The sequence below is a fragment of the Ranitomeya variabilis genome, chromosome 2 (genome assembly GCF_051348905.1).
Source record: "Ranitomeya variabilis isolate aRanVar5 chromosome 2, aRanVar5.hap1, whole genome shotgun sequence".
NCBI classification, from domain to species: domain Eukaryota; kingdom Metazoa; phylum Chordata; class Amphibia; order Anura; family Dendrobatidae; genus Ranitomeya; species Ranitomeya variabilis.
This window is the reverse complement of record NC_135233.1, coordinates 1040736049-1040756146: the sequence shown is the minus strand read 5'-3', so window position 1 is coordinate 1040756146 and position 20098 is coordinate 1040736049.

Here is a 20098-nt window from a genome sequence, read left to right as displayed (position 1 = left end):
AAAGTGACACCATTCTAAAAACTGCACCCCTCAAGGTGCTCAAAACCACATTCAAGAAGTTTATTAACCCTTCAGGTGTTTCACAGCAGCAGAAGCAACATGGAAGTAAAAAATGAACATTTAACTTTTTAGTCACAAAAATGATATTTTAGCGAAAATTTTTTTATTTTCCCAAGGGTAAAAGGAGAAACTGGACCACGGACGTTGTTGTCCAATTTGTCCTGAGTACGCTGATACCTCATATGTGGGGGTAAACCACTGTTTGGGCGCACGGCAGGGCTCGGAAGGGAAGGAGCGCCATTTGACTTTTTCAATGAAAAATTGGCTCCAATCTTTAGCGGACACCATGTAGTGTTTGGAGAGCCCCCGTGTGCCTAAACATTGGAGCTCCCCCACAAGTGACCCCATTTTGGAAACTAGACCCCCCAAGGAACTTATCTAGAAGCATAGTGAGCACTTTAAACCCCCAGGTGCTTCACAAATTGATCCGTAAAAATGAAAAAGTACTTTTTTTTCACGAAAAAATTATTTTAGCCTCAATTTTTTCATTTTCACATGGGCAACAGGATAAAATGGATCCTAAATTTTGTTGGGCAATTTCTCCTGAGTACACCAATACCTCACATGTGGGGGTAAACCACTGTTTGGGCACATGGTAAGGCTCGGAAGGGAAGGAGCGCCATTTGACTTTTTGAATGAAAAATTATCTCCATCGTTAGCGGACACCATGTCGCGTTTGGAGAGCCCCTGTGTGCCTAAACATTGGAGCTCCCCTACAAGTGACCCCATTTTGGAAACTAGACCCCCCAAGGAACTTATCTAGATGCATAGTAAACACTTATAACCCCCAGGTGCTTCACAGAAGTTTATAACGCAGAGCCGTGAAAATAAAAAATAATTTTTCTTTCCTCAAAAATGATTTTTAGCCCAGAATTTTTTATTTTCCCAAGGGTAATAGGAGAAATTGGACCCCAAATGTTGTTGTCCAGTTTGTCCTGAGTACGATGATACCCCATATGTGGGGGTAAACCACTGTTTGGGCGCACGGCAGGGCTCGGAAGGGAAGGCACGCCATTTGGCTTTTTGAATGGAAAATTAGCTCCAATCATTAGCGGACACCATGTCGCGTTTGGAGAGCCCCTGTGTGCCTAAACATTGGAGCTCCCGCACAAGTGGCCCCATTTTGGAAACTAGACCTCCCAAGGAACTAATCTAGATGTGTGGTGAGCACTTTGAACCCCCAAGTGCTTCACAGAAGTTTATAACGCAGAGCCATGAAAATAAAAAATAATTTTTCTTTTCTCAAAAAAGATGTTTTAGCAAGCAATTTTTTATTTTCACAAGGGTAATAGGAGAAATTGGACCCCAAAAGTTGTTTTCCAGTTTCTCCTGAGTACGATGATACCCCATATGTGGGGGTAAACCACTGTTTTGGCACACGTCGGGGTTCGGAAGGGAAGTAGTGACGTTTTGAAATGCAGACTTTGATGGAATGCTCTGCGGGCATCAGGTTGCGTTTGCAGAGCCCCTGATGTGCCTAAACAGTAGGAACTCCCCACAAGTGACTCCATTTTGGAAACTAGACCCCCAAGGGAACTTATCTAGATGTGTGGTGAGCACTTTGAACCCCCAAGTGCTTCACAGAAGTTTATAACGCAGAGCCGTGAAAATAATAAATGTGTTTCCTTTCCTCAAAAATATTTTTTTAGCCCAGAATTTTTTATTTTTGCAAGAGTAACAGGAGAAATTGGACCCCAAAAGTTGTTGTCCAGTTTCTCCTGAGTACGCTGATACCCCATATGTGGGGGTAAACCACTGTTTGGGTACATGCCGGGGCTCGGAAGGGAAGTAGTGACGTTTTGGAATGCAGACTTTGATGGAATGGTCTGCGGGCATCATGTTACGTTTGCAGAGCCCCTGATATGCCTAAACAGTAGAAACCCCCCACAAGTGACCCCATTTTGGAAACTAGACCCCCCAAGGAACTTATCTAGATGTGTGGTGAGCACGTTCAACCCCCAAGTGCTTCACAGAAGTTTACAACGCAGAGCCGTGAAAATAAAAAATCATTTTTCTTTCCTCAAAAAAGATGTTTTAGCAAGCAATTTTTTATTTTCACAAGGGTAACAGGAGAATTTGGACCCCAATATTTGTTGCCCAGTTTGTTGTGAGTACGCTGATACCCCATATGTGGGGGTAAACCACTGTTTGGGCACACGTCAGGGCTCGGAAGGGAAGTAGTGACATTTGAAATGCAGACTTTGATGGAATGGTCTTCGGGCGTCGCATTGCATTTGCAGAGCCCCTGATGTGCCTAAACAGTAGAAACACCCCACAAGTGACCCCATTTTGGAAACTAGACCCCCGAAGGAACTTATCTAGATGTGTGGTGAGCACTTTCAACCCCCAAGTGCTACACAGAAGTTTATAACGCAGAGCCGTGAAAATAAAAAATAATTGTTCTTTCCTCAAAAATTATGTTTTAGCAAGTAATTTTTTATTTTTGCAAGGGTAACAGGAGAAATTGGACCCCAACAGTTGTTGCCCAGTTTGTCCTGAGTACGCTGGTACCCCAAATGTGGGGGTAAACCACTGTTTGGGCGCACGTCGGGGCTTGGAAGGGCGGGAGCACCATTTGACTTTTTGAACGCAAGATTGGCTGGAATCAATGGTGGCGCCATGTTGCGTTTGGAGACCCCTGATGTGCCTAAAACAGTGGAAACCCCTCAATTCTAACTTCAACACTAACCCCAACACACCCCTAATCCTAATCCCAACTGTAGCCATAACCCTAATCACAACCCTAACCCCAACACACCCCTAACCACAACCCTAACCGCAACACAACCGTAACCCTAATTCCAACCCTAATCCTAACCCTAATCCCAACCGTAACCCTAATCCCAACCCTAACCACAACTGTAACCCCAACACACCCCTAACCCTATCCGTAACCCTAACCACAAGCCTATTCTTAACCCTATTTCCAACCCTAGCCCTAATTCCAACCCTAACCCTAAGGGTATGTGCCCACGTTGCGGATTCGTGTGAGATTTTTCCGCACGATTTTTGAAAAATCTGCAGGTAAAAGGCACTGCGTTTTGCCTGCGGATTTACAGCAGATTTCCAGTGTTTTTTTGTGCGGATTTCACCTGCGGATTCCTATTGAGGAACAGGTGTAAACCGCTGCGGAATCCGCACAAAGAATTGACATGCTGCGGAAAATACAATGCAGCGTTTCTGCACGGAATTTTCCGCATCATGGGCACAGCAGATTTGGTTTTCCTTAGGTGTACATGGTACTGTAAACCTGATGGAAAACTGCTTCGAATTCGCAGCGGCCAATCCGCTGCGGATCCGCGGCCAATCCGCTGCGGATCCGCGGCCAATCCGCTGCCAATCCGCTGCAGATCCGCGGCCAATCCGCTGCGGATCCGCTGCGGATCCGCGGCCAATCCGCTGCCAATCCGCTGCAGATCCGCGGCCAATCTGCTGCGGATCCGCTGCCGATCCGCGGCCGATCCGCTGCAGATCCGCGGCCAATCCGCTGCGGATCCGCTGCCGATCCGCTGCGGATCCGCGGCCGATCCGCTGCAGATCCGCGGCCCATCCGCTGCGGATCCGCTGCGGATCCGCGGCCGATCCGCTGCGGATCCGCGGCCGATCCGCTGCGGATCCGCTGCGGATCCGCGGCCGATCCGCTGCGGATCCGCGGCCGATCCGCTGCGGATCCGCGGCCGATCCGCAGCCGATCCGCTGCGGATCCGCGGCCGATCCGTGGCCGATCCGCTGCGGATCCGCGGCCGATCCGCTCTGTGTGCACATGCCATAACCCTACCCCTAACCCTAACCCTACCCGTAACCCTAACCCTACCCCTAACCCTACCCCTAGTTCTAACCCTAACCCTAGTGGTAAAAGAAAAAAAAATATTTTCTTTATTTTATTATTGTCCCTACCTATGGGGGTGATAAAGGGGGGGGGTTTATTTATTATTTTTTTATTTTGATCGCTGTGGTAGAACCTACCACAGCGATCAAAATGTACCTGTAACGAATCTGCCAGCCTGCAGATTCGGCGGGCGTACTGAGCATGCGCCCGCCATTTTCCAAGATGGCGGCGCCCAGCGAGGAGACGGCCGGACACCGGGAGGATCGGTAAGTATGAGGGGGTGGTGGGGGGGTGGATCGGAGCACAGGGGGGGGGGATCGGAGGACGGGGGGAGCGGACAGGAGCACGGGGGAGCGGACAGGAGCACGGGGGAGCGAACAGGGGGACGGAGGGGGGTACCTGACAGAACGGACGACTGGGGAGGAGATCGGGGGCGGTGGGGGGGGCCAGTACATGATTTCCAGCCATGGCAGATGCTATTGCAGCATCGGCCATGGCTGGATTGCAATATTTCACCATTTTCATAGGTGAAATATTGCAAATTGCTCTGATTGGCTGTTGCACTTTCAACAGCCAATCAGAGCGATCGTAGCCACGTGGGGGCAAAGCCACCCCCCCTAGGCTGAAGTACAACTCCCCCTCTCCCTGCAGATCGGGTAAAATAGGAATTAACCCTTTCACCCGATCTGCAGGGATGCGATCATTCCATGACGCCGCATAGGCGTCATGGGTCGGGAAGGGGTTAAAGTTAAATTACATATTCACATAAAAAAACATTACTGGCCTCACACCAAATCCCCGACACCTTATCTCCTAGAAATGTAAAATAAGCCAGCCTATACTCGCCTTTTCCCCCATAATCCAGATCGCCATAGGACAATCTCACATGTAGAACAGTCAAATTGGGAGATGTGACTGCTCTACCTGGCCTAACTGATGTTTGGAGCACATGTTGGAATGTGTACACTGAGGTGTCACTTCCAGTGTCTATATATTGGAATTATGGTAAGTTCTGGACCGCACGGTAGTTTGCACAGTTGAGATGGCGCTGTGGAGAAATTCATAGGATGAGCTGTAGTCACTGGTATGGGATATTGTGTGGTCCAATGGAAGGAGAAATGAGAGAGAGAGATATATCTCTCTATCAGGCAAGGGATTATAGGGGAAAATTAGTTTGAGAATAATGTAAAAGAAACAACCTGGAAATCTGGCATGCAGAGCGAGGCCAGCAGCGCTGAAGCAAATAGAGGCAGTTTGGTGACCAGAGAGAGAACGTAGGCAACTGTTCTGCAGAGCACCGACACTCTTGTATTTCTCTGTCAGAGTTGGGTGTTCTCCAGTCTGGGACTTTTTTTAAAGAGTTCTGAGACAAACAAAATGGCCATTTGCAACCTGTGACGTGCAAAGATCAGCAGGGGCCTGACCGATAAGAATCTAACCACCATCAGCATGATCAGGCACATGTCATCTAAGCACCTGACTCGGTGCGGCGAACGCCTGGGTCTATGATTCGTACCATCAGGTGACCCTCCGCCTCTTTCTCTGTGCTAGGAGCTTCCCAATGCCCTGTACAAAACACTGACACAGATGCTTCCTGCCCTGCACCTATCCTTGCACATTCTCACTTGCCATCAGGCATTTCCAAATCTTTGTCTCAGCCCAGCGTTCATTTGTTCCTATCCCAGGTATTAGAACAAAAAGGAAGTTCCCAGGAACATCCCCCGTGCCCTTAACAATGCCAGTAAGTGCATTGGTCACTTAAAGACCAACACGTGAATAAGTGCTTGTGGCCAGTGGCGCTACATTTCGTTAACGGCACACTGGATGAACATTGTGGAGGCTGGGGCCAAGTCCTACACTGGCATGGCGCATGTGCTCCTGACAAGGAGGATTGCTGGTCCTACTTCTAGCAAGGTTTCCTCCACCACCTACAGCAGTTCCTGCACCTTCTCCTGCTCCTCCATCTCCGATGTGCTATCTCAGAGCACGTCATCCACATCAGCTGGAAGATGCAGCACTGCCTCAGGGAAGTGGCAACAAGCTCTGCTGAAGCTGATTTGTCTAGGAGACAAACCATACACCGTGGCAGAGTTACTTAAAGGATTATCGGGCTAAACAGATCTGTGGTTTTTACCGCTGAAGCTCCAACCAGGCATGGTTGTGCGTGATAATGGGCGTAACCTGGTGGCAACTGTGAAGTTTTGGAAGCTCACACATGTACTTGTAGCGCCCCCACTGCCGCAGGGCCGAGGGGTACCCGGTACCGGGCCTCTGAGTCTCTGCTTTGGGGTTGTCACGGTGGCTAGATCCGGTCCGTGACCCTGCTGAGGGGCGTACAATAAAGGTGGAGGTATGGGATGATGTGGTTCGGTGAAGTGCCGGTCGCAGTAAATAATGAGGACACCAGGTTGCAGTCTCTTTACCTCTTTACTGAAGGCTTCAGGGTCCTCAATCCGGAATACAGTTAACCGGGCTGCGCAAGTCCGGCCGGTCCGATGGCACATCCAGAGTTCCCTTCACAGGTGGAAATCGGTGCCTACCTTCTAGCGCTTGTGTGTTGTGGTCCTCCCCTGCTGTGCTTATGGGATAGTCCCCACAACTGTTGTGTCTGTTTCTCGTGTTCCCTCACAACTCGATTCTGATGTTCTTCCACGTCCCCCAGATGCTATGGTTAGGACGCACCCGTATGACGGGGGAGGCTCGGAGCTCTTCCGGGACTCTATCGTCGCCCCACTCCTGTTGTTACCCCCCTTGTGTCTTCCTAGGTCTATTGGGTGAGACAGCCCGCCTATAACTGACTGTCCTGCCGTAGGTTTGAAGTATTGCTTGGAGCCTAATACTTCCTCGGCGTTCCGGCCACCGGCTGTGCGCCTCAGTAGGATGTTGCCTCGTCTTACAGCACGACTCCTACTGGTGTTTCTCCTTGTTGCGTTGATCTCGTTTCTCACTCAGCACAATAAATCTCGCTTCTTATCCTTTCTTAGGGTACCGCCGCGATGAAGTGCAGGCGCGGTCCCGTAACGTTCTCTCTGTTCGCTAGGCCTCTGTCAGGATCCCACCCCTGACAGGGACCCCCCTGAGTCTCTCCCTGCAACACCCTCTGCCACAAGGTGTTGCCTGTTCGATTCCCAGTCAGCTTTCTCTCTAACTTCCTCTCTAACCCCCAGTTTTACCAGACTGTGAGGAGTGGCCTAATACATAGTACCCTTAGCTCCCCCTGGAGGCCAGACTGTGAAATGTATTGGTGTCTGTGATACCTGGTCATGTGAACTCCTTCAATGCCATCAGACGTACCACAGCCCCCCTTAGCGGCGGAGCATCAGTACTGCAACGACCAGGACTCTGGGGCGCTGCATACTGTGCTTGGCACGTGCTCAACTTGGTAGTTCAGCGGTTTCTGAAAACCTAACCAGATTTGCCAGAGCTTCTGTTCATGCTACCATTGTGAGCGTCCATTTCCACAAGTCAGCTACAGCTGGCGCCGCTCTGGCAGTGCTACAGCAGCACATGCAAGTGCCAGCTTACCGACTGGTGTTGGACGTCACCACGCTCTGGAACTCCACACTGCACGTGCTGGCAAGGCTTTGTGAGCAGAAGAGTCCAGTGGTTGACTACGATATCCAACACTCCTGTCGATATTCTGGAGCATAGCAACTGAAGAGTGGGCATGGATGTCTGACATTTGTTTGGTTCTCCAAGACTTTGATGACTCCACAAAGATGGTGAGAGGTGATGATGCCAGCGCAACGATCCTGCTTCTGTGTCTACTCAAACAGTCGCTACTCACAATTAAACATGAAGCTTTGCATGCAGACCAGGTTAGGGTCGAGGAAGATAATGCAGAGATTGTAGCCAGCCCAGCCTCCTCTCATCTGCTCAGCACAGATTGGGTAACAATGAGGAGGTGGACACTGAGGAGGAGAAACAGTAGCTGGTGGCTAGGCTAGTAGCCACACAACCCTCGTCCGGTCTCCTACGTGGATGGGCTAAGAAGGAGGAGATGGAAAGTCGTCATCATGGCGGAGACAGGGAAGTGTTGGTTGTATGGACCTTGGCACATATGGCCGACTTTATCAACCGCTGACTTTCCCGTGAACCTCGCATTACATTCATCTTGGCCAAAAAGAGTACTAGTTGTTCACCGTGTTAGACCTACGCTACAAGGAAAACTTTCCATCTCTTCTTCCTGAGGTGGAGAGGTCTTCTAAAATGGTTCTATACCAGAAGGCCATTGTGGAAAATAGGTTGAAAAAATTCCCATCAGGCAACGCTAGCGGCAGGGGGCAAGCTTCCTTGCCCAACTAATGAGGATAGACTTGGGAGACACAGCAGAAGCAGGGGTTGACTGTTGAAGGCATGGGTAAATTTCATGTCAAGCAATACTTTGCTGACCAAACCAGCATACTCCCTAATTCCGCTGCGACTTTCAACTATTGGGTCTCGAAGCTGGACACCTGGCATGAGCTGTCCTTAAATGACTTGGGGGTGTTGTACTGCCCTGTTTCTAGCATCTTGTCTCAGCGGCTTTTTAGTGCTGCTGGGTGGCATAACAGACAGGCGTTTTTGCCTGTCAACAGAGAATGCAGACAGGCTCACTCTCATAAAAATGAACAAAGTCTGGATTATTCCACACTTTTCCACACCACCCGCTGACAGCAGCACATAAAGTGTTTGTAATATTCAATATTTTAATGAGGCCCATTGTTGCCTTTCAGGGGCCTATGGATGACCCTCCTCATAATTTCTGTCTGACTTTCTGCAAAGCCTTTATAACTGTATACATCAACTACAATTTCAAAATATTTTCGTTGAAAATTTTTTATGGATTCAATGACTCATCCATACAGATTTACACGGTTATAATTGCACTACAGCGGTGTGTAAAACTTACAAAAACAATATTTCAGGATTAGATTACTCATCCATAGAGTATTACGTGCTTTCTGTCACATTTTGGTGGTATATAACAGTAGAAAAAAGTATTTGAAAATGTTGCTTGTTTCTTCACATTTCTTACCCATACACTATTTCGTGTTCTGGGGTACATTTTTACGATACATAACACTAAAAAAAAAGTTACTGGGTTACAATTCACAGCCATACATTATTACATGTTCTTATGTACATTTTGTTGGTATATAACCCTCAAAAAACATATTCAAAATTTTAACGTTATTATATTGATCGCCCATAGACTATTCCGTGGTGTAGAGTACATTTCCTTGGTATATAACCCTCAAAAAACGTCAAAATGTATCAGTATTATATTGCTCATCCATAGGGTATTACATATTCTTGAGTACATTTTGTTGGTATATAACCTTTAACCCCTTAACGACCGCCGATACGCCTTTTAACGGCGGCCGCTAAGGGTACTTAAACCACAGCGCCGTTAATTAACGGCGCTGTGGAAAAAGTGAATAGCGCCCCCCAGAGTCGGATTTTCTCTGGGGTCTCGGTTGCCGAGGGTAGCCGAGACCCCAGAGAACATGATTCGGGGGTTTTTTACCGACCTCCGAGTTGCGATCGCCGGTAATTAACCGTTTACCGGCGGTCGCAACAAAAAAAAACAAAACGCGATTTGCCATTTAATTTCTCTGTCCTCCGATGTGATCGCACATCGGAGGACAGAGAAATAGGGTCCCCGATAGCCCCCCAATACTCACCTATCTCCCCCGGTGCTCCTCGTGGCTCCCCATGGGCGCCACCATCTTTTTTCCACCCGGCACCCGGAAGATCTTTGGGGTCTCGGCTGCCGGGGGTAGCCGAGACCCCAAAGAACATGATCGGGGTCGGTGTTTACCGACCCCTGTTTTGTGATCGCCGGTAATTAACTGTTTACCGGCGACCGCAAATAAAAAAAAAAAAAAAAAGCGATCTGTAATTCTCTGTCCTCTGATGTGATCGCACATCAGAGGACAGAGAAATAGGGGGATTCGGGGACCCTATCATACTCACCCGGTGTCCCTGGGTCCTCTTGCGTCTCCTCCTGCCAGCCGGCTTCTTCCTCGGGAAAGAAAATGGCGGGCGCATGCGCAGTGCGCCCGCCATCTGCTGCCATCTGCCGGCCAGCAGGAGAGACGAGTTGGGGCTAAAATTAGGGTTAGGGCTAGGGTTGGGGCTAAATTTAGGGTTAGGGTTGGGGCTAAATTTAGGGCTAGGGTTAGGGTTAGGCTACTTTCACACTAGCGTTTTTTGGCTTCTGTCGCAATGCGTCGTTGGAGAAAAAGACGCATCCTGCAAAAGTGCTTGCAGGATGCGTTTTTCCTCCATCGACTTGCATTAGCGACACATTGCGACGGATTGCCACATGTCGCATCCGTCGTGCGACGGATGCGTCGTGCTTTGGCGGACCGTCGGCACAAAAAAACGCTACATGTAACTTTTTTTGTGCGACGTGTCCGCCCCCGCCTCCCCGCACCTCACAATGGGGCAGCGGATGCGTTGAAAAAACAGCATCCGCTGCACCCGTTGTGCGGCGCTTACAACGCTAGTGTCGGTACGTCGGCCCGACACACTGCGATGGGCCGAGTACGACGCTAGTGTGAAAGTAGCCTTAGGCTTCTTTCACACTTGCGTCGGTACGGGGCGGTCGCAATGCGTCAGCCCGACGTACCGACGCACGTTGTGAAAATTGTGCACAATGTGGGCATCGGATGCAGTTTTTCAACGCATCCGCTGCCCAGTCTATGTCCTGGGGAGGAGGGGGCAGAGTTACGGCCACGCATGCGTGGAAATGGCAGACGCGACGTACAAAAAAAAGGTTACATTGAACTTTTTTTGTGACGACGGTCCGCCAAAACACAACGGATCCAGTGCACGATTGACGCGACGTGTGGCCATCCGTCGGTAATACAAGTATATGGGCAAAAAAGGCATCCTGTGGGCACATTTGCAGGATCCGTTTTTTGTCCAAAACGACGGATTGCGACGGATGCCACACGACGCAAGTGTGAAAGTAGCCTTAGGGTTAGGGTTGGGGCTAAAGTTAGGGCTAGGGTTAGGGTTAAATTTAGGGTTAGGGTTGGGGCTAAAGTTAGGGTTAGGGCTAGGGTTGGGGCTAAAATTAGGGTTAGGGTTGGGCTAAAGTTATGGTTAGGGTTGGGGCTAAAGTTAGGGTTAGGGTTGGGGCTAAAGTTAGGGTTAGGGTTGGGGCTAAAGTTAGGGTTAGAGTTGGGATTAGGGTTAGGGTTTGGATTAGGGTTGGTATTAGGGTTACGTTTGGGATTAGGGTTGGGATTATTGTTACGTTTGGGATTAGGGTTGGGATTAGGGTTAGGGTTGGGATTAGGGTTAAGGTTGGGATTAGGGTTAGGGGTGTATTGGGATTAGGGTTAGGCTTGAGGTTAGGGTTGAGATTAGGGTTAGGGGTTTGTTGGATTTAGGGTTTTGATTAGGGTTATGTTTAGGGTTGAGATTAGGGCTGTTTTGGGGTTAGGGTTGTGATTATCGTTAGGGTTGTGATTAGGATTATGGATCGGGTTGAGATTAGGGTTAGGGGTGTGTTGGAGTTAGGGTTGGAGTTAGAATTGAGGGGTTTCCACTGTTTAGGTACATCAGGGGGTCTCCAAACACGACAGCCAATTTTGCGCTAAAAAAGTCAAATGGTGCTCCCTCCCTTCTGAGCTCTGCCGTGCGCCCAAACAGTGGTTTACCCCCACATATGGGACATCAGCGTACTCGGGATAAATTGGACAACAACTTTTGGGGTCCAATTTCTCCTGTTACCCTTGTGAAAATAAAAACTTGGGGGCTAAAAATCTTTTTTGTGGAAAAAAAAAATATTTTCTATTTTCACTACTCTGCATTATAAACTTCTGTGAAGCACTTGGGCATTCAAAGTTCTCACCACATATCTAGATAAGTTCCTTGGGGGGTCTAGTTTCCAAAATGGGGTCATTTGTGGGGGGTTTCTACTGTTTAGGTACATCAGTGGCTCTGCAAACGCAACATAACGCCCGCAGACCATTCTATCAAAGCCTGCATTCCAAAATGGCGCTCCTTCCCTTCCGAGCTCTGCCGTGCGCCCAAACAGTGGTTTACCCCCACATATTGGGTACCAGCATACTCAGGACAAATTGGACAACAACTTTTGGGGTCCAATTTCTCTTGTTACCCTTGTGAAAATAAAAATTTGGGGGCTAAAAAATCTTTTTTGTGGGAAAAAAATATATTTTTTATTTTCACTACTCTGCATTATAAACTTCTGTGAAGCACTTGGGCATTCAAAGTTCTCACCACATATCTAGATAAGTTCCTTGGGGGGTCTATTTTCCAAAATGGGGTCACTTGTTGGGGGTTTCTACTGTTTAGGTACATTAGGGGTCTGCAAACGCAACATAACGCCCGCAGACAATTCTATCAAAGTCTGTATTCCAAAACGGCGCTCCTTCCCTTCCGAGCTCAGCCATGCGCCCAAACAGTGGTTTACCCCCACATATGGGGTACCAGCATACTCAGGACAAATTGGACAACAACTTTTGGGGTCCAATTTCTCTTGTTACCCTTGTGAAAATAAAAATTTGGGGGCTAAAAAATCTTTTTTGTTAAAAAAAAATATATTTTTTATTTTCACGAATCTGCATTATAAACTTCTGTGATGCACTTGGGCATTTAAAGTTCTCACTACACATCTAGATAAGTTCCATGGGGGGTCTAGTTTCCAAAATGTGGTCACTTTTGGGGGGTTTCTACTGTTTAGGCACATCAGGGGCTCTCCAAACGCGACATGGCGTCCGATCTCAATTCCAGTCAATTTTGCATTGAAAAGTCAAATGGCGCTACTTTTCTTCCGAGCTCTGCAGTGCGCCCAAACAGTGTCCTCCACATATGGGGTATCGGCGTACTCAGGAGAAATTGCACAACATAATTTGTGGTTAAATTTCTGTTTTTACACTTGTGAAAATTAAAAAAAATGGTTCTGAAGTAAAATGTTTGCAAAAAAAAGTTAAATGTTCATTTTTTTCTTCCACATTGTTTCAGTTCCTGTGAAGTACGTAAAGGGTTAATAAACTTCTTGAATGTGGTTTTGAGCAGCTTGAGGGGTGCAGTTTTTAGAATGGTGTCACACTTGGTTATTTTCTATCATATAGACCCCTCAAAATGACTTCAAAGGTGATGTGGTCCCTAAAAAAAAACATGGTGTTGTAAAAATGAGAAATTGCTGGTCAAATTTTAACCCTTATAACTCCCTAACAAAAAAAAAATTTGTTTCCAAAATTGTGCTGATGTAAAGTAGACATGTGGGAAATGTTATTTATTAACTATTTTTCATGACATATCTCTCTGATTTAAGGGCATAAAAATACAAAGTTTGAAAATTGCTAAATTTTAAAAATTTTCACCATATTTCCGTTTTTTTCATAAATAATCGCAAGTAATATCGAAGAAATGTTACCACTAACTTGAAGTACAATATGTCACGAAAAAACATTCTCAGAATCAGCGGGATCCGATAAAGCGTTCCAGAGTTATAACCTCTTAAAGTGACAGTGGTCAGAATTGTAAAAATTGGCTCGGTCATTAAGTACCAAATTGGCTCTGTCACTAAGGGGTTAAAAAACTTGTTCAAAAATTTAGGCTGTGTGCACACATTGCAGATTTAGTGCATTTTTGTCACATTTTTTCTTTGCAGACTTGTGACAGAACCTGATGCCAGCAAAGTGAATGAGAAACCTGATGTGTCATGCAGACGTTGAGTATTTTTGACTTGCAGATTTGGTGCAGAAAATAATCTGCTGCACATCAATTCTCTGCATTTTTGCCCTGTGTTTTTCACCACTCACTTCACTTCAATCAAAAGCGCATGAAACATGTGGCAAAAATGGTGCCGAGATCTCAATCTGCGCATGCGCCGCCTTCAGCGGTCATTTTCGCGGAGGCCACTGCATTGCAGCAATGGATATGTTGGAGCTTCGGGCTTTCACAAAGTGTTGGCGGAGCCCCTGCACCACCTGGGATGAGAGTCAGATCATCGCCGGACCACCAAACACCTGTGACCCCACTCCACCAGCACTGCCGACTCCCCCCCCTCCTCCCGCTAAGCTGAATTTGAACTGTAAGGCCTCTTTCACACTTCAGTTGTTTGGCGTCAGTCTAAAACCGCCATTTTGCCTCAAATAACGGATCTGTCATTTTTTTTTGACGGATCAGCTATTTTCCCATAGACTTGCATTAGCGACGGATTGTGACGGATGGTCGTCCGTTCCATCCGTCATGCGACGGATCTGTCGAAATTTGACGTTGTCTAGACATAGACGGACATTGAAACGTTTTTTGTCAACGCCGAAATGACGGTTCGCGGCGGATCCGTCATTCCATAGAATGGCCGCCTATGGGCGATGGATCCGTCGCGACCGTCATTTAGGCGGATCCGTCGCCCAAATCCGCTTTTTCAATTGCGCATGCTCCAAAAAGTAGATACTTTTCCCAGACAACCCCCAAGTAAACAACCGTTTTCTCAACAATTGTGACGGATCCGTCACTATGTCGGAAGTGACTGACGCCAAACAACTGAAGTGTGAAAGAAGCCTAAGATGGACCACCATTTGACGCAATAATTTTTTTGCCTATTTTCCTTCTGAAAATTTGGGGTGCATATTATGCGTCTTATTGTCCGAAAAATTAGGTATATATTTTTGAAATTTTGCCTTATATACAAGTCATGCACAAGTCATTATAGAGAAAAAAATGTTTCTTAACATTTTTTTTCCTGTAAAATGCAATTTTTCATGGATTTGGATTTTTTTTTGTCAGTTCTTTAAGTGCAGTAAAAGTGTGACACCTTTGTTCTCACTAGTGATCTGGAAGTCACAGATGTTTCATGCTGTTCTCCTTCCATTCAGCACTTTTCCCATCCATTTGAACATTTTCACTGTCCCCCCAGACCTCCTTTTAGGGTGTGCCAGAAACAAGCTCGGCTTTCCCATTGACTCCCCTTATACTCGTTACTCAAAACGAGCATGCGAGTATTAGGAATTGCTCGGTTTGAGCAACGAGCACACAAGCATTTTATTGTTCGCTCATATTATCAAAAATAGAAAAAATCTCAGAATCACTGGGATATGTTGAAGAGTTTTAGTTATTACTTCATAAAGGGACGCATTACAAATTTTAAAAATGAGGCAGAAAGTAGCTCAGTCATTGTTACGTGTATTACTACGTGTCATGATATATACTATGTATAGATATATATATATCTCAATGTATTGCACTTTATTTTAGTGTATCTATATATATAATTGTCTAAGGGTTTTTCTGTCTGTCTGTCTGTCCTGGAAATCCCGCGTCTCTGATTGGTCGAGGCCGCCAGGCCTCGACCAATCAGCGACGGGCACAGCATGGTGACGATGATGTCATAAAGGTTGCCTTGACCAATCAGCGACGGGCACAGCATGGTGACGATGATGTCATAAAGGTTGCCTTGACCAATCAGCGACGGGCACAGTCTGCCGCGAATTCTGGAATCATCATTGTCCATATACTACGGGGACATGCATATTCTAGAATACCCGATGCGTTAGAATCGGGCCACAATCTAGTATCTGATAAAGATCTAAATGACTGAAGCCTCAAATATTTTACATTAAGGATTGAACAGCACAAACTTGTCTTAGTTCTGGATTCCTTTACATTGAAGTCGATCCTCACGCAGCTCGTCGTAAAGCTAAAATTGCATGTGCTTTTTGGAGCCAAAATCTGGAATGGTTTTAAACAGAATAGGAAATGTTATTAGGAAGTATTCCTCTGTACTTGCTCAACTCCAGTCTTCAGTAAAAAAAAAAAATGCATCAAATAGTTTCCAGACTATTGAATGACTTGTATATAAGGCAAAATTTAAAAAGGATTTAAAAAAAATAATTTAAGTAAACCAAAATTGAATTTTTTTTAAACAATGGAAATTTCAGTGTAATTTATGAAGGAAGCAAAAACTGCCAAAAATTTGATGGAGGAGGGACTCAGATACACCCTGCATTAGACATAAAGGAGGGCCTCATATACATTATGTTCAAATTGTAATGTAGTGGTGCTCCTAGACTCATAAAGGCTATGCATTAAGTGCAAATTCTGCCAAAAATTACAAGCAGGGTCATCCATACACCATTCAAGGCACCAACTGTAGTGCCTCATTCAAATATTAAAGGGAACCTGTCACCCCCCCTGGCGTTTGTAACTAAAAGAGACACCTTGTGCAGCACTAATGCTGCATTCTGACAAGGTGGCTCTTTTAGTTCGGGTCCCTGGCACTGCTGCGATAATCGCTTTTGAAATTTGTCCCTCATACCTGTGAAATCGTCCGGGGGCAGGTCTTTCCCCCTAATCCAGACGCCTCACATCCGTCACTCATGGCCTCTGGGCGCCACCTCCTCTTCAGTAGCGTCCCCAGCACCTGCGCTGTAAGTTCGAAGGGCAGCGCAACTGCGGGGGGGTGTTGACAGGTTCCCTTTAAGAAAGTGTAGCTGTGGTACTCCAACACTCATAAAGGCTCTGTACATATTATAAAGCCAGAACAAAATTATAAGGAGGATCATCCATGCACCCTTGATTGCACCAAGTAGAGTGCCTCATAAAAAATTAACAAAGTGTAGTTGATGTACTCCTACACTCATAAAGGCTTTGCACAAGGTGCAGGAAAAAATGATAAGGGTGATTCATACACCCTTGAAGGTGACAACCTTAGGGCCTCTTTCAAATATTGGACAATAAAAACACTTTATGTGCTGCTGTCATCTGGTGGTATGGAAAAGTGGGAGCTAATCCAAGCTTTGTTGATTTTTATGAGAGTGAGCCTGTCAGCATTCTCTGTTGACAGGTGAAAGTGCCTGTCTGTTATGACCCTCTCAGCGGACTAAAAACCCGCTCAGACAAAATGCTAGCGACAGGGCAGCACAACACGTCCAAGGCATAGAGGGACAGCTCATGCCAGGTGTCTAGCTTTGAGACCCAATAGTTGAAGGTCGCAGAGGAATTAGGGAGTATGCTGGTTTGGTCAACCAGGTATTGCTTGACCATCTTTAAAAACTTTTCCTTCCTTGTTAAAAATACCCAGTCATCAGGCCAGGGACACTGGGATGGTGTAATGAAATTCACCCATGCCTTTGAAAGTGCACCCCTGCCTAGGCAGAGTGTCTCCCTCGCCTCTCCATTCATATGTCTGATGGGATTTTTTTTAACGTCTTTTCCATAATGGCCTTCTGGTATAGCACCATTTTTTAAGCCCTCTCTGCCTTAGGAAGGAGAGATGCAAAGTTCTCCTTGTCGCGTGGGTCTAGCAGGGTGAACAACCAGTACTCTTGCCTTGGCCAAGATACATATAATGCGAGGGTCAAGGCAAAGGCAGCTGTATATAAAGTCGGCCATATGTGCCAAGCTCCCTATAGCCATCAATTCCCTGTCTCCACAGTGATGACAACTTTCCATTTCCTCCTCCATCTCATGGCATCCAGATAGAGAAGGGATGAAGGTTGTGTGGGTACTAGCCTCTGTTGCGCTATCAGCGCCTGTTCCTCCTCACCTTCCACCTCTTGTAGCACAATTCGCAATGAGCAGATGAGATGAAATCCAGCTAGGCTGGATAGTATCTCCCTGTCTCATGTTTTCCTCCATCTGCATCTGGTCAGTGTGCATAGCTTCGTGTTTAATTGTGAGTAGCGACTGTATAAGTAGGCACAGAATCAGGATAGTTATGCTGACTGTGGCGTCATAGAAGCTCACTAATTTTGTGAACTCAAAGTCTTGGAGAACCGCACAAATGTCAGACATCCATGCCTAGTCTTCAGTTAAATCCAGAGACTGACCAGAATATCGATGGACGTGTTTGAGTTTGTATTTCACAACTGGCCTCTGTTGCTCACAAAGCCTTGCCAGCATGTGCAGTGTGGAGCTCCAGTGTGTGGTGATGTCGCACACGGTCGGTGAGCAGGGACCTGCATATGCTGCTGCAGCAGCACTGTCATAGTGGTGGCAGCTGTAGTCGACTCGCAGAAATGGGCGCTGACATGGTGTGCCTTTGCCGGAAGCTATGGCAAATCTGGATAGGTTTTCAAAAACCGCTGAACTAAGTTCAGCACGTGTGCCAAGCATGGTACATGTGTGAGATTACAAAGATTCACAACCGCCACCAGGTTACGCCCATTATCACACATGACTATTACTGGTTGGAGGTTCAGCGGCAAAAGCCACAGCTCTGTCTGGTCTGTTATTCCTTTAAGTAACTCAGCTGCGGTGTGCGGTTTCTCTCCTAGAAAAATTAGCTTCAGCATAGCCTTGTTGCCGGTTTGCTGAGGCAGTGCTGGAGAGCTTCCAGCTGCCCGCTTATGTGGACGACGTGATCTGAGATAACATATCGGAGATGGAGGATGAGGAGGAGCAGGAGCGGGTGCAGGAACTGATGTAGGAGGTGAAGGAAACCCTGATAGAAGTAGGGTCAGCAATCCTTGGCATCGGGAGCACATGTGCCGTGCCAGGGTTGGACTTGGCCCCCAGCCTTCACAATGTTCTCCCAGTGTACCTTCAGTGAAATGTAGCGTCCCTTGCCACAAGCACTTGTCGGTCATTAAGTGGACAATCCCAGTAAGTGGGTTGGTAAGGGCACAGGTAACGTTCCTGGACACATTCTGGTACAAGGCGGAGGCACCACACTGAGATAAAAAGTGGTGTCTGGGAACCGAGGGATGGCTGCCGCTATGAGTTGGTGGAAATCCTTTCATTCCAAGGCTTGGGGTAGGGACAGCTGAACGCTGTGCTGGGACAATGATTTGGAAGTGTCTGATGATGGTGAGTCAGAATGTGCAAGGACATGTGCGCCAGTGTCATGGATAGGGGATTGTGAAGCACTTAGCACAGGGAAAGAGGCAGTGACATCACTCGCTGGCGAAATCGCGGACCCAGGCGTTCGGCCCACCAAGTCGGTGCTTAGAAGACATGTGCCTGATAATGCTGGTGGTGGTTAGGTTCTTATTGGTCAGGCCCCTGTTTATCTTGGCATGGCACAGGTTGCAAATGATCATTTGTGTGGTCTCGGAATTCTCTTTAAAAAAGTCCCATACTGGGGAAGACCTAACTCTTTGATGGAGAAATTTATGACTGTCAGTGCTCTGTCGAACAGTTGTCCGCCTTCTCCCTCTGGTCACCCCACTGCCTATTACTGCCTGTTTTGGTGCTGCCAATCCCTCTCCCTTGGCGCTGCTGTCCTCGCTCTGCATGCCAGCTTCCCAGGTTGAGTTCGTCAACCACCACCTCATCTAACACAGCCACACCCCGGTCCCTGTCTTGGTCACTTAACAACAACTTGACTTACCAGCTGTGTCTCATCATTTGCAATTCCCCACCATCAACTTTTTGTGGCTGTGGCTGCACTAAGTTTTGAGGATCACTAAAAAGCATGTCCTCCTGTCCCTCTTGGAACAAGTAGGGTGAGAGGTCACGATCAAGAAATTATATTGGAAACAGCTCTACAGAGTGTCCTAGTGTGAAATCACTAGCCTCCCAGCACTCAACATGGTGGGAAGAAGGAGGATCAGGGTGAGGATTAAGTTATCCAGACTGTTGACTGGTGAGACTGGACCGTGTGGAAGACTGGGTGGTGCTGCCAAGCCTGCTGGAAGCATTATCTGCTATCCACCTGTTTGCACTGCTCTGGCTTCAGAAATGTTGTACCATGCCTCCCTGCAAAGTGGGACAAGAACATATGTGTTGTGGTTGGGTGTGTTTCTTGGGCCCCAGCAACAGGCATAGTCACACCTGCCCCACGTCTTCGTCGTCTGTGTGCACCATCATCAGCAATTCCACTTGTCTGTCCCATAACGCACGCCTTGCACATTTTATAATTGCTAGATCTCTTGAATCCAAGCTTATTTGTAATAAAACAATTAGTCACCTGCAGCAGTCAAAGCATATTTTGGAATTTATCACAACCGTAATAGAACACAAAGCATGTAAAAGTTTATTGCTGACTAATTGAATCCAGAAAAATGTTTCAACTCATTTTTGGAGTGTTACATACCACCAAAATTTAACAGAAAGCAAGTAATACTAAATGGATGACAATATAGTCAATTTTTTCACTCAAGAAAAAAAGAATGTAGTCACGTGCAACAGATACATATTTAACAACGGACTGCAAAGCCCTAAGCTCTGCCTCAACGCTGTATCCTGCCAATCTTCATGCTCCTATAGAATGTATGTGATACAAGCAGCAAAGCACAAGAT